Here is a 15,994-nt window from a genome sequence, read left to right as displayed (position 1 = left end):
ACCCTTCCAACGCACACTGTTTTTCATTGTTTGAGATGACAGCAGTGATAACAATGCAGAGAGCCATAATTCACAACCTTCTATGAATGGGTATGGGGGGCGGGGGTCTGTTTTCTTCAGGTGAACCGCTGACACACATAACAAATTGCAAAGAAACCATTCTCCCGTATTATAGCCTACATGAAAGACTTCAAACTGCAGTTATTACCAAAAAAAAATGGAAATAGTATTTGGTAGATTATTTTTCTGTTCTTACAAGGCTTCTTTTTTTGCCAATACATTTTACACTGTTAAAATAATAATAAAGTGCGGAGCATGTAAAATGTGCCAAATCTTCACAGCCTGTGCCAAGTACTGGCTTACTCTGTGGCTGCTATTGCCTCATTTGGCGTTCTTCGGTGGACTGAGTGATTAGAGTCTCATCTGGAACGAAGGACGAACCAAGACATACTGGCAGATTGTCAGATGCCCTCGTCAATGACCGAGCTGATCCACAAATGTTAAGGTCAGGACTGTTGATCTTTTCTACTCCCACAAGGCCACGGGGCGAGCTTTGTCATATTGGAGGACGGACTTTGGCGCAAGACTGTGCTGATATGCTATTGTCACTCGTAACAATCTCGTCTCTGCATTGTGCATGATAAAACTGCTCAAGTTGTCATTTCAGCACAGCAGTGACTTAGCATTTAGTTCAAATTCTTTGGGGTAACAATTTCATTTCCTTGTTTTTAACCTACAACTTCCTCAGACGTAAAATGTGCTTAAGAGGAAGAAGCTGACGTCTGTGAAAGATGATCAGGAACAGGCTACATATTGTGCTTGTTGTTCCGCTCATGTTTATTGTTAACATTTAGTCTGTGGCCTTTCACAAGGAAGTCGTACTATAGTCGACCTCAAATAATCAATCTCACAATGTTAATGGCAACCTGGAATCATTTAGTAAGTTAACAACCTCCTTCAGTGGCCTAAGTAATGAAGTGCCAGCTACGACCATGTTATGTTAGCACTAGCGTCGGTCAACAAATGTTACCGATCAGTGAGTTTATTTCTAACACTGTCAAGTTCTGTTCAAGTTTAGCTCGATCCGTCATTGCTCCACTTAGTTTCTGACCATGTTTTTGTCACATTTTCACAAGTTTATTTTTATTAACAGCGGGTAAAGCGACAATGACACTTCACAACAGTAGACGAGGAGCCCAGAATTAACGTAATTAATAATTAATGTATTTAAAAAAAATAAAATAAGCTAGATATATAGACAGATTCAGAGGCTAAGGCTTCACTATGCTGTTTCTTTTTTTAGTAGTCTTCCTTCAGTGTGTTTTCCAGGGATTAAAAAAAAAAAAGCTATTTGGACCTATGATGGCGTTCCGGTCTAGTCCAGCAGGTGGCGTTTTAGTGCCTTAGCTGCATGGACTGGACCCTGCAAATGTTCCACCCAACCTTATCAACATGCTGCAGAGCCCGATGGTCCACCTCATCACAGAACAGAACAGTGCTGCTCTAAGATAGGCCACAGCTGCTCATTTGTTACATCAGCAAGCATAAGACTACCTGTTGTGTAACACTTGTGTTGGGACCAGTTCTAATCTCTGACAGGGTCAAGTTTGGTCTCATTTAAAGAAGCTGGACTCGTTCTCCTGTGACCATTTTTTTGAGGAACACTTATTTTATTAAATCTGTAACTGTCCACTATACAAGAGTACTACTTTTGCACACTTATGCACACATCACACACAATAAAGAAAAATATCATATAGAAAATTATTGTCCTGTATTCTAATATGACAATCCTCCATCCATCCTTTTTCTGTACAGCTTGACCTCATGGATCGCTGGTGAGCTGGAGCCTATCCCCAGCTGAGTTTAGGTGAAGGGGAAGGTACACCCTGGACTGGTCGCCAGTCAATCACAAGGTGCATGTAGACAAACAACCATTCAGACTCAATTCACACCTACAGACCATTTTATAGTCTAACTAACATGCATATTTTGGCGTTACGCCTAACTAATTAACTCCTTACTGTGTTTTGCATAACTTAATGAATACTTTGTACATTTTGAACATCCATTTTGCACTGAAGCACCGGATATACTGTATTCCACTCGTCCTTTCTTTATTTAGCTGTTCTATTTGAATGTTCAGTTTTTGGTTAGGTTAGTTTGACTTAGGCTTAGTTTATCATGGCCTTTATGCCTGCTGACTTTAGGCAAGAGACTATTGACAGAATGGCAGTAAACTAAGTTCAATCAATGAATTAAAAGTTTGGACTGGAGCCCTCACCTGTCCTTGGGTTTTAATTCCTTATCTTAGCAAAATATTTTGGACATTTGTATGCGTCCAACTTCATCCCAGGTGGCTCATTGGTTCACTTGTTCGACTTCTACACAGGCAGCATTTACAACTCTGCGATTGACTTGCGACCAATCTGGTGTGTAGTCAACCTTTCACCTGAAGTTGTCTGGGAAAGGCTTCAACTCCTGTGATGCTGAACAAGGCAGTTGGTAAAGAAAATGGATGGTTGGATGCGTTCAATTTTTGGGGAAGAGTTTGGTAATGACCTTTTCATTTCACACAAAGCTAGGCCCATGCCAGCACTCGCTCAGGTTCAACATCTGTAACATTGACCTCACAAATGGACACAAATTCCCACAGACACTCTGAGATCTTGTGGAGAGACTTCACAGAAGAGTGGAAGCTGTTGAAAATGCAGACAGGGACAACCCCATGTTTTTTCACTTTCACTTCCAATAGTTTTGTCCGTTTTGTGTATTCACAACAGCGACATCTCATCCCTCAACTTGTAGCCGCAGCTTTTGCCCAACCTTTTGTGGCTGTTCGTCGCCCAATCTCCATTAGAGCAAACCATACATCTGTTTTACAAAACAAAACCCTTAAAACAAACACACACACACGTCGTCATATCGAGGGGATTGCTGTTTATTTGCTGGCAAGCAAACAAACTCCAGATGTGAAGTAATTGCAGTGAGGGAGTAGCTGTGTGCGGCGACGTGCACCTGTGTGTTTTTGAGTGGACGCTTAGACGAATGCAGAAAGGAGGTGTGAGGACAAACGTGAGTTGGACTGACACAGGAAGAAGAGTCACATTAAGCAGACACAGATGTGAGAGCTTTATTTTCGGGAGCTCACTGTTATCTCCTGTCATGAGACTGGCTGCAAATCATCACAACTAATGAAGTGTGTAGTCAGCGGAGAGGTGGGGGAGGGCAGTGTCATCATTATCTTGCACCTCAGGCTGTATCCAAACGTACTAAGACGTGAAGGAGAACCATCATCTTTGTTGTTAGTGCTCACTAAATTTCATGAAATGATGAGTTAAATGAATTTAACCCATCACAGTAGTGAGCACTGAGGCAGGGGGCACAACATGGCTTTCGATGCCTTGCGCGAGAGCACTTCAGCCGTGAAGGTTCCAAGGTATCGGGTGCTGTTCTTCACCACAATCTTTCCTCCCTCCAGTGCTTATACCAATGCTGTTAGAGAACATAAAAACATATTAGTGATGTGACAAGCGTATGACAAAGTAGAAACAGAACAAAAAATAGAAGTGCACTAATAGACCACAGTCCTCTGCCAAGGTTGAACAGTTCACAAAAAGTGAGAAAGAAATGATCACGTGCCACATTTGCGTCGGCTTGTCTGACTGAAGCGGTGGTTTGTGCAATCAACAACATGTGCTCTAACAAGAACGAGGCAGTAGATGTCATAGAATGGCATTGATTGTGAAGGCAAACAAAAAACACTTACAGCCAGATAACACTTGATGTGTGTTCAACACATCTTGGACTGGTCGCCAGCCATTCGCAGGCACGTACAGACAGCCAACCATTCACACTCACATTCACATATGTGGCCGATTTAGAGTCTTCCATTAAACTAACCTTTTTTTGAACGTGGGATAAAGCTGAGTAAAAACCACACAACTACAAGAAGAATATGCAACCTCCACACAGGAAGTTCACAGCCAAGATTAAACCTTAGGCAGATGTGCTAACCGCTATTCCATCGTGCTGCCTCAACATAAATTTAATTACACTCATCAAAACGTGCTTTATGGAAGTTGGCGTTGTGTGCTTTATGTAATGGAGAATGATGTACTGTATGATATTAGGATTTGATGGACAGGACTCTTCCATTTGCCTTCAGGCCCAGGGAGAATACGTCCATCATGACTTAAAAGGGCAATAAGAGAAAAAGCAATTCCTCTATCAGCAGTTTTACCCGCCTTAGCACCAGAATTCTTGCCCAGCACATGTACTGTATCATCCTTCTGCAAAGTTTCATGGAAATCAGTTGCATGGTTACTACAGAATCCTGCTAAATAATCAAAATAATATTATATTATAGTATTTATAAAACATTTTTCATACAGTGAAATGCACCTCAAAGTGCTTTACATGTTTAAAATCAATCCCCTCCTACCCCTTCTTGTACAGAACAGTTGTTTGTTACTTCCACCTATAAGACGATGTTACAGATTGCATTATGTGAAAACTATTAAACCAATTTTTAAACTTTTTCGCCAGTGGATCAAAGGGGGGGAAAAAACAACTTATTTAACAGCACTTTTTTTAAATCAACATTTCCCTTAATTTTGTCAACAAATATTAATAATAAAAGTGAGACACATGCAAGTGTGTCTGGTTTTGGCGTGAGAAACAATTTTGTCCTGGAGGCTTGCTTGGCCAAATAAAAATGTGCATTTGAAATTGAAGCAGAAATCAGAGCGAGGATGTAACTGTAGAATGTCAAAAATTATTATGTGACTTTCATCATCCAAGTCTGTCAGTCACTATATCATTTTTAAGAAGTTTAGTGGAATTTCTCCCATATCAGATACCTGGCTCATCATCTATTTTGTTTGAAAGTAATGTAATATATTGAATGTATTTCTGTTGATATATTTTTAAAATCATTTGCCAAAAATCCTTATTCCAAAAAGTCATGTATATGTGTAAGCAATAAATGGTATACTTGATGTCATGGTATTGAGTTCCTGAAAAAGGTAATACGGTTTCATTTGTCAATTGATACATTTTGAGATATGCTAATTTTAATTAATATCCACATTTTAAATTGTATAACAATAGTAATCTGATTTGAGCAAATCTGTCACTGTTAATTTGAGTGTGAATTAATCTCAATTAAGGACACAATCGAACATAGATTCCTTCTGTGCACAACTTTAAATTGTTCGTATGTTTTATTTCAGCAAAATCATAAAAAATAAATAAATGTGTCTTTATTTACACAATGACAATCAAGCTAACGTCCCGTGAGTTTATAAAACATAATTTCTCAATCACTCTTGGTAATTGAAGACGCCTTTTCACTTGCTTTTCTCCTCTTGTGTATAAACTGGAACGGAACGAACACTAAAGCACTTAGTCCCGATTTAAAAAAACAAAAACAAAATTAGCAAATCCAACATGATCAAAAAAAAAAAAAAAAATTGTGTTAAAACAATACCTGAACATTTTATGTCCCAAATAGTGAGCATGGTCACTGTTGTCATCCACTTCTTTACCAGGAAAAACAACAACAACACAGGTAGGTACCGCTGTTGCGATTCGGGGGCGTGTCCACTAAAAAGAGGCCTCCGGTGCCTTCACAAACAGTCGGAAATATGAAACTTCTGCGATGACTATATATGTATATATAAAATGTCGGAGGCTCACTATATAGAAGAATATAGTTATGAAAGCGACGAACTACAGTAATATTTAAAGTTTACTATATAATTTAAAAAAATGGTAAAAGTATTCCGAATGAAATTATAATTTTAAACACACACAGAGTATGATCCAAGTTATTCATGAATACATGAATATATCCAGCGCATGTGATGGAATTGTTCTTAAAAAGGCTTTTGTAACAACGGATCGTTATAATGGATGGAACACTGAGCGCGTATGACATGAGCCTGAAAGCATCACGGTCCATTGCCCCACCCCCACGTTCCCTGGCTGCACAAACATGTCCCCCCCCCCCCCCCCCCCCCCCCGAGGGCTCCATGAGCCTGTGGTAGGGCTCGAAGGAGGAGGGGGTGACGAGGACAGAGGAAACCAGTTGATGTGCCCTGGAAGTCATTCTTTCACCCCCTCGACAACACTGTCGCATGACGCACACACGCTGAGAAACGACACCAATTAGACAGAAAACAGTCAAGGTGTTAAACCATTTCAAATAACAAGAAAAATTGATTCATATCTTTGTATATCTGCATGCATGTGGTAAACGTTCAATAATCCCGGATTTGTCGGTGTAATCCACACAAATGGCAACACAAACTTTCGCGGTTTGGCTCATGCACTTTGAATTTATTGAATCTTATTTCTTTTGTTTGTTTGTATTCATTTATTGTTATGTTTATGAAGGTGACAAATACGAAAACACATCATCGTTTGAGACACGATGTAAAGACAATGTGCAGATGAATGATTTAAAATGGGGATTTCAATTCTAGTTTGACTCGAGTCTCCAAATGCTGTCGCAACAGCTTTTTATGACACATTTTAATAGATTTGAAATGATGAAACAAACATGTATAAAAGGGCACTACCGTACTATAGTGCCCAGCATGCAAATTTAGCATGCGTTTATTGTACACAAAAGTTTGACAGATGATAATTAAAATGTAAATATAAAAGGAAAGTGGATAAACTTTATTGCCCATTAAAAATCATGCATATGCAAATGTTGTGACCTGTTTTCTTTTTGTCTGACACACACAAAGATAATTTCTTAATAATTTGAGATACTGTACATGCATTTCATTGGACGGTGACAATTGTAATGGTTTAAAGGAACGTATTAATTAACATCATTTCATAATAATTCCGTGTGGATTGGCTACATTGTTGAATCATACCAAAAAAAACGCTTTTCAAATAATTATAACGTATTATTTTTGCGTTGAGTGTTAAAGATGCCGAAATATTCTAAACGTATTGTTTCAGACATCATACGGAGACAATGTGCAGGCGTTTTAAGTGAACACAGCCTGGCTGTTGGCGGGTGTTAAAATGCAACACACAGTATAATCTGTCCCGGAGTGAAAAAAAAAAAAAGAAAAAAAAGTTTGTGAAAGTGGCCTGACGTCACACTCCCACAATGCTTACCGCCCCTCAACTCGGCTGCAGCCCGAGGAGAGTCGTGCACACTCACTTCCAGGCCCCGAATATCTACATTATTGGGAGGGGGAAATCCTATCAAACCATTTTGACAAAGCAAGCAAAGAAGACTTCGAAGGGAGGTGCGTGTTGTTGGTGGCGTGGGTTTCCCCCACGGTGGGCGATCTGCTCGGGATGGACGCTTACCGGGGCTCCAAGTGAAAGTTGACAAATGCGGCGCTGGAAACTTTTTGGTGGGTAAACTGCTTCTTCTTCTTCTTCTTCTTCTTCTGTTTTTCTTCTTCTCCCTTCTCCCCCTCCTTCGCATATTGTGTTTGCACGTTGTTGTGCGTGTTCGTGTTGGAGCCAACTTTTACGCAACTTTTTGACGCCGTGCGGCTGACGTGCACTTCGACTTGTTATGGATTTGTTGTTATTTCTGAATAAGCGCCATTGGGCTTTGCGTCATTTGTGGCGTATTTCAATGACTGTGTGTGTGTGTGTGTGTGTGTATGTGGCTACAGACGTTTAACACCGCGACAAATATGTCGCTAAAAAGTGATCGCGACAGTTTTGGGCACCTTATTAGGACCCTTCTATTTTTGTTGTTTTTATGTCAAGTTGTTGAGTTTGAGGCCATTTTGGGAATTTAAAGACCCTCGAGATTGTGGGAGCGTGTAAAAAGTGTGTTGAAAGTGGATTTTAATTGAGGCTCGTCGGTGCCAGGGGATTAACCGTTGGTTTTATTTTGTGGTGATGGTGCGTTCACTTGTCACGTTGCTCATTAAGCGTGGAGATGTGTGTACCACACGTATACAACTGTCCTCCTCGTGGCTTGTGTCATGTTTGCGGCTCCTCGTTTGTTTTTGTTCCTTTGGCCTGCGCGTGCACGCGCGCGTGCGTGATGGTGTTCCCCCCCCCCCCTGGAAGTAGAACAAGTGGAGGATGTCTAATACGGTGAAGTGGTTGCTATGTTATTGTATTACAGGATTATTGTATCTGTGTTTATTTTGTGGTTGTAGTTTGCAGTGGAATTCGATTTGCTGATATTTGCAAATTACTTTATGTTTACCTAGATTATAATGGAGAATAATGTGGCAAATATTGATCCCACAAAGTCAAATATTGTTATGTTACTCGGGATTATAAGAAGAATGACAATACAAGTGTAACCGCTATGGTTGAACACAATCTCTTTTGGTGAAGTGGCCCAACTTTAATTTGTTCAGATTTGCAATCATTTTTTCTCATACAAAGTTGTATGTACATTGGTTAAACTCTTGCCATCATAAAACATTTGTTAACTGTACAAGTAACATTTTAAGTTGCACATCCTGTATTTATACAGTGTATTTCACTATGGTGAATCTCGGCTTATTCGCAGTTCACTACTTACATGTTCCCCTATTTGCCTTCTTTTTTGTTTCTGTGGAACTCTGCTCTGCAGTGAACAACTGTCCTACTGTATTCATTTTTTTGGGCTTGTTCTGAAATGCCTTAACGGTCCCGGATAATAAGAAAGTGGTAAATGATGTCAAGGAAGTATGTAGACGTGATCATCTCGACTGTTAAGATCTTTGTAAGTCGTGTAAGAGCTAAGTTTAGCCTGTATTGTTAGTGGGCGTTACAGTGAGTCTTGTGTCAAGTGATATTTCTCAAGGCTGCAAAAGCAACATGCATGCACACCTCCAGTGTATTTTTTTCAAAATGAAATACAATAATCTGTAAACTATTTATTTTGAAGGATAAGGGCAAAATAAGTTTAAAATGACATTAAAGTGTTTTGGGACAGCTGTTTCTTGTATTTTTATGGTTTCATTTATTAATGTAGGCAATTCTAAAGATTTCTAGGTGGAGGGCATCAATTATTTGCATTAGTTTTTCACTATTCGCAGTCGGGGTTAGTTCTTTCCTCCGTGAATAGTGAGGGTTCACTGTATTGCAAATGCAGTCCTAGATGGGCATCATATGCATGCATGCACTGTATGTGCACACACTTGCTTCGGGCCGTCAACAGAATGTGCAATTTGTAGTTATTTCAATAATGGTGCCCAATCTCCAAGCTAATCAAGACCGCCATCCAATCTGCAAGCAATTTAAAGAGAGCTGCAGAACTTCATAAAGTTATCGGTCGACGGCAACTGAGGGGAAAAATACAATGCTGAAGTAGAAGTGAACTTTTAAAATATGAGGTCACAAATCATACAGCACATTTTTGTTCATTGGTCAAATGTACCTGTTAAACTTCTTTGTTGTAATTGGTAATAAAGGGGATGTTTTTTTCTAGTGAGACCCCAGTTAGTAAATTATAGATCTTATAGTAGGCCCAAGTAATGCAATAGTTAGCATTATTGCTTAGCCTTAGTTGCTGCCACTCTTGTTGCATTATGATGATAAAGTCAAAAATCACATTATAGAAACGTATACCGGTTCCTAGGGGTTGTGAAAAAGGTTTACTTTCTATCCAATTTGATGAATAATGTCTATTATTACAAATTCATATATAATACAGTAAACTTTCGCTGCTCACTGGAGAATTATGACATTTTCGTGGGCGCCGCCATCCCTCCACGTCCGCTTGACGGCATCGGAATTAGTGTCTTAGTTTACTAGAAGGCAGATTTATTTCACAGCGCACACCTCCCAAGTTAAGAAATATTGATGAAAAGGACACGTGGTTCGGAAGAAAACACGGAAGTCAACCGGACGTGCGTCACACCAAAGAATACACGCGTGCAAAACATTTATCAGCCCTTTAGAATTATGAGAATTATGTCAAGCCACCGCCACACTACTTTCATTCGAAAATGAAGATTATTAATTCATTATTATACATTTTCGCCTCTCATCAATAATCATGGCGGTCTCGCAGGAGCCGCCATATTGATATCTGTAAATGGTCGGGTGTGTTGCAGGACGTGCTTGGAGTTTCCGAACGCACCCCATATCATATCTGTCGCTACGGCCGTTCGATGTTTTTTCTTGTACCGCTACTTCAGCGAACACATCTCCCAATTTTACAAAATGTCAAGGGAAAGGGAAAGTTACTCTGTTGTGTCACTTTTCCATACAGAATGTGTGTGAATGTGTGAAATTAAGAAATTGTAATTGGAAAAAAAAAAATCCTCTGTGCATGTGCTTCTCCTAGTCCTTTTTGGCCCCAGAGATGTAGAGGAAAGTGCCAGGTGGGTGTGACCGTGGTCGTCGGCATGGCATTTTTTCTTTTTCAATTGAGATTTCGAGGCACAAATACTTGTATCTGTTGAATTCTGCAACAAGTGAATGCACAGGTAGAGTATGTGTTGTGACCCGGGACAAGAATCTGAACAATTCTACGATCACGTCAACTATTTGTCAACAAGTGCTAACCTCTTTTGGCTTTTGGGGAAACATCTAAACATCTAACATCTAACATCTAATTTCATGTAGTAAGTTGCCTCATGTTGCTGGCCTGCCCCATGTGGCCAAGACGCGGAATGTAGCAAGCTCGTCGAGGCGGGCATTTTTGATATCTCACCCGTGTTTATGGTTGGTGCGTCGAAGATGTGTTAATGCGTGTCCGTGCGTGCGTTTGTGTTTGTGTGTAAGCTGGAGCTGCCTTTGAGCTGGAGGGAGGTCTTCGTCTTTGAAAAATCCCCCTCATTTCTTTGCTCTCAGTGTGGGCAGCGGCGGCGCTGCTGGTGGAAGAGGCAACAGCAGGCTGATTTCCATGAGAAAAGAGCGCCAGTTGGGTTAATGGAAAGGACAGCCCTCTGCGGGGACAAATGGCAGTTAATAACCAGGGAAGAATCGGAAAAGCTGCAATCCCTTTTCTTTGTACTGCTTCACCTTCTGCGAGTCGGGATGGGCCAGGGAAGAAGAAGGGGTAAGGGGGTGGGTGGGATGGGGGGAGAAAGGACAACGGGTTCATGTGAGAATGGATGTTTTGGCTTTTTTTCTTCATTGAAGGGCTGCAAGAGGATTGTTGTGTTTGTTGTTTTCTCACGAATGCGGCCCACACGGGAAGTTTAGGAAGAAGTGAAATGGAATACGCTGCACTGCAGAAGCAGCAAATGCATCGCACCAGGAGTTTGTGTACTTGTGTTGTGAACATACTTGCTTTGAGTGTTTACATGTGTGCTTTCTGTGTCATGGGACAGTCAGGAACTGTAAGATATGTAAGAGCTCCACCAAGGAGGTTACGTTTGTGGCTGCTTGTTTATTCATTAGCAGCATCGCACTAAAGCCACATTGCTTATTTCTGCTGAACTACTGTATGTGCATTGCTAGGGCCGGAGGTGGGTATCTATGGCATTGTACAATTTGTTGCTGATCCAAATCAGGATTGTTCAGCTTTGGCAGAGAGATTGGGTTAACTCTGTTTCACTTGTTTCACTCTCTTTAATGCGTATTTCTGTTTTTTTTTTTTTTTTTTTAATATCTATGTACAGCACTTTCTTTCAGCTGCAGTGCTCTATAAATAGTTGAGTTGAGATGATATAAAAATCTGCCACATATTTACATTTCCTCCCAGTATGAGTGATTTATGAAATGAGTACATAGGTTTGAAAATGTGCTTTTTCTAAATATGTACAGCCAGGTAATTTAAGGTCTTGCAAACAATTTTTGACTTTGGAAATGACGTCATTACATTACATTGGAGTTACCCTCAGCTCCGATCTGTCATCTGTAAGATACTGTATGTTGATGGTGTCAAACAATAGGCCCCGCCAGGTCGTGGCGGGGATGTGATGACACTGTTCTGCTTCAGCGCTCTGTACAAATCTGAGGGATAAAAACGCGACAAGGCGGAAAAGCGGAAAAGCTCATCCAAATGGTGATAATGCAATTGATAATGTGATAATGTTGCTAATCACCTCATTTTACCTTCATCACTTCCCACCAGGTGAAAAAAAACATGCTATTTCTCCCTACAAAGTTGTGATTTACCTGCTTGCTTTAAAAGTGTTTAAAGATAAGCTAGTAAAACTCATAGGGCTTTTTTTCTGTATTACAGTCCAACCTCTATAGTTGAGCACAATCATGGTTGTTGGTTGACCTCCTATTTGTTCAGCTTTGGAAACATATTTTCCCATAGGAAATAATGGATCAAACTGTCACTATTATAAGCAAAGCAAAGCAAATTTATTTATATAGCACATTTCATACACAAGGTAAGTCAATGTGCTTTACACGATCAAAACCATTTAAAAACAAAGAAAAAAACTCAGCTTATAAACATTTGAAACAAAGAAGAAGACAAAAAAATTTAAAACAGCGTACAGCGCAAGAAATATCATTTAAAAGTGGAAATGCTCTAAAAAGCATGGGAAAAAAGAAGAGTTTTTAACCTGGACTTAAAAACATGCACACTTGGGGCTGACGTCACTTAACATACAACATTTTTACCTGTACAGATAACATTTTTAATTGTTGTACAATTGTAAAAATACATTAACAACTAAACAAGGTCTTAATGACAAAGACAATAAAGGTGTGTCGCGTTGGAGATGCACGCAAGTGGAAAAAAAATAAATCTAAAATCAATAAAACACAACCATACAGGGACGATGCGTATGGAAACCCTGGAGAAGTTTTTTTTTTTTTTCACGAATATTTTGGTTGTATTTGGAATTGCGAGACTGACCTCAGGGGTGTTGAACTTCAAAAGTTACACTAATCTCTTTCACACTGCGGCGCCGGTACAATTTATGCGGCTTGCCCCTTTCGGACAGAATTCACCGGAGCGGGACATTGCGTGTTCGGCCGTTGCAATTGAACACAATGAGATCATGTGATGGGTTAGAAACATTCGCATGTGACAGCAACGGGTGTTAAACTTCACATCCTCTATACGGCTTTCAGTTTACATGGTCCCGACACACGGTGTTACCAGGTGACAAACGGCAATGAACTAGTTTGCGCAGTGGCAAAAGAATACTGTACATTGTCACATGCCACGAGAAGCTACGTTCAGTTAGCCTTGTACTTGCTGTGTTTTTTTTTTTTTTTCATTGAACTGTTTTTCATTAATGGTCAAGAAGTGTTTTTCATTGACTGTACTCTTTCTGTATTCATTTACTGTAATGGCTGGTGCTGATGGATTAGCATAGATTTGTGATGGACTACAACGCGTTCTGATTTACATAGAAAATCAGGTTTTTTTTTCCTACCATAAACCGAGGACCCTGTACTTAATTTTTTTGCCGGTCAACTTCAAGTCCCCCAGTCCGCATCAGTACCTTACACAAAAGACAGCGAGCCGGGGAAAGGCCTGCTTGTGTCCAGTGTGTAAGGGGCGAGTGTAATGTCCTCAGTTGATGTCTTACTTTTTCTCTTCTTGTCGTCGCTCTCTGTCCTTTTTCTCTTGTGTGGGGCAGAGGAGCCCCTCTTCCTGAAGTTAGCAATACATATTTGGGCACACAAATAATCAAATGCACATTGGCAACAAAGTGCCAAGCAAGAAGTGGTTATATAAATAAATAATGTGATTCAACTGAAATATGAGCAATTCTGTTGCCGTTACTGTTAGCCTGCTCAAATTTATTTCAGAAAATTGATCCCAAATCATATCGACTATTTGCTCATTTTGTGGATTGGTAAATTGCTGTTGGAGGAGAAATACTGCAGTGCTGTAGTTTTCTTGAAGAAAGCCAACTATTTCATAACTAAAACGCACAAGTCAATAATACACATGCTCACAACCCTTCACAACAGCACAGTTTTTTGGGTGCAGCATACTTTCTGCCGGACCCTGCAGTATGCCAGTCAGAAATAGTAAGAGGATGCTAGATGCTTGAAGCACATACTGCCACTTTTCTTTGTGGCTCTGTTTCTAGGAAGAGCCAGGCAGCTGTGGCTTTTCAGAACGTACATCCATCCATCAAGCGGCACCCTTAGTTTACCCCACACTACATACTCCGGATGTTCAGTCAACGCTCAGGCCAATGTGGCTGCCATTGAGGGGTGGGGGCGAAGAAGCCCCCCCCCCCCATGCTTTCTTCAAGGAAATTGCCTGAAGTATTTGGAAATATGAATATCTCCCTTTCATTATCGCATTATCACACAAGTTACAGTATGTTAACCATAGATAATGGTTTGTTTGCTAACAAACAGGACTACAAAAACAAAACAAAACAAACAAAAAAACCTTGATGGTTTTACCTTAAATCTGTTGGTGGGATAACAAATGGGCATGGGAGCAACCCATCCATACAACCCATATTGTCTTCATTTTAGTTGCTATAGCATAAATAGAACAGTTCATCTCAGAAATAAAGCTTGGGGTCCATCTTTTGGAACCAGATAACAGACAAACAGAATTCAACATTTTTTCCCCCCAAATTTTCCTCAATTTCTCAGTGAATAATGCTTGAATCATGTCACAAAAGTCACACATATGCAGAAGTTGGATGGTTCGTTGGTCCCCCCCCCCTTTTTTTTTTTTTTTTACCAGTCATTCATGCAGGCAAGATGGAACTGCTTTGGAAACATGATCTTGATGAAAGTAACTAGATTTCACGCAAGTACAGCGGCACCATCACTTACAAGTGCCCAAAAGTTTGTGTCTTTGGAGTTTTCTTGGGTTTTTTCGGTTATACTGTACATAAGCTGTCACTTTTGTGTTGCCAGCCAAAATTTGAGGTACTAGCAATCTTGTGGGCGAAGGAGAGCTATCTATTTTGCACTGATAATCCAAGTCATCAACATCTTTCAGTCCATTTCCACATCTTTGAAGTCAATCCATCCAGTCCTTCTGTGTTTGGTCCTTCATGCATCCCTCTCTTCCTAGGCTAAGTTTACACCCCCGAGGCCACTTCCGCCAGGCTGTCTGCAGCACATTTATTAATAGGCCGCCTTCACTAAGTGCAGCACTAATTTAGGCCCTCAACTTTAAAGAGGTTAGGACAGGCTTGCACTTTACCTTAAACTCAGACTAATGCGTGTGACTGTAGGAAGAGCTGTTAGTATGAGTCGCTGTATGTTGGGTCGAGAGTGGAAGTGAAAACAACCCAAAATAGGGATGGATGGCATGACTGCCATCATTTGGTGGAATTAATCAAATAACTGGCCCTTCATAGATCCCGTCAAAGCTGTTTTTTTCCCTGTGACACTATTCTGTGTGAAATGTAGAAACACATATAAATGGGGAATAAGCTGTCTTTGATTTTTACACTGAACCCAGCAAAGGTAGGGTAATGCCGCAACTGTGTGTGCTTTTGCACAGTGACACGGCACACCTATTATTGGATGTGTAGCGAGATCAATGCTCCAGCTTTAGAAAGAAACCAAAATATAATTACAGTAGTATCTCACATTACAGGTTACCCGACTGACAAGGTTTCCAAGATACAAGCCATCGTCGGCCCATTTAAAAATTTGAGCTACAATTACTAGATTATGCTGAGTGTCCAGCATTACACTAAAGTTTTTGGTGTGATTAACATTTTTTAATATCAAGTCAAAAACCCTGCAACAATCAATTTGTGTATAAGAGCCTAGAATGTGATTTTTGTCATGATAAATTTAGCAATACCCGAAACATTTCCACACTCGATCTGTACTTTTTGTCCTATTTTTTATTTTTTTTGGCTGCTTTTATAATCATAGATAATTTGTTATCACACAGTCAGTAGCTCCAAGTGCCAAAAAAAAAAAAAAAGCACAACAAACTCATTGCCAGAAAGTGTTTTGTCAAGTGAATTGCAAAACGATGCTATCATACCAAAGCATGCACACTGTTGTCTTGGTTACAGTGTATAGGTCTGAACTGGGCCAAAACATTGCCATAAATTGACTTTCTTACTCTCACTCAAAGAGGTTAATTGACTTACGCTTTACCGTTACCTCTCCAGGAGGTTATGTTTTCTACTCCCTTATT

General features: G+C 40.1%; 1 protein-coding gene and 1 long non-coding RNA gene across 4 annotated transcripts in view; one reads left to right on the top strand and one right to left on the bottom strand.

Annotated features, from left to right (window-relative positions):
• Nucleotides 1–2,925: 2,925 nt before the first annotated feature.
• On the bottom strand, nucleotides 2,926–5,883 carry LOC133485576 (uncharacterized). The gene is made up of 2 exons (XR_009790723.1): nucleotides 5,492–5,883; nucleotides 2,926–3,495 (listed from the first exon to the last, which is right to left on the bottom strand). It is a non-coding gene; the product is annotated as an uncharacterized LOC133485576 (long non-coding RNA).
• Nucleotides 5,884–7,011: 1,128 nt separating this feature from the next.
• plagl2 (pleiomorphic adenoma gene-like 2) overlaps nucleotides 7,012–15,994 on the top strand; it is a 67,574-nt gene continuing 58,591 nt past the window's right edge. For 2 of the 3 annotated variants that reach the window (XM_061789444.1, XM_061789453.1), the window contains exon 1: nucleotides 7,013–7,388. The gene's annotated coding sequence lies outside the window, so the exon portion shown is untranslated. Of the gene's footprint in view, nucleotides 7,389–15,994 lie in introns of all 3 variants that reach the window. The other variant, XM_061789489.1, reaches the window with a different exon arrangement.

The sequence above is a fragment of the Phyllopteryx taeniolatus genome, chromosome 1 (genome assembly GCF_024500385.1).
Source record: "Phyllopteryx taeniolatus isolate TA_2022b chromosome 1, UOR_Ptae_1.2, whole genome shotgun sequence".
Classification (NCBI taxonomy): Eukaryota; Metazoa; Chordata; class Actinopteri; order Syngnathiformes; family Syngnathidae; genus Phyllopteryx; species Phyllopteryx taeniolatus.
The sequence above is the reverse complement of the archived record's forward strand: the minus strand, read 5'-3'. Positions and strand labels throughout refer to the sequence as shown.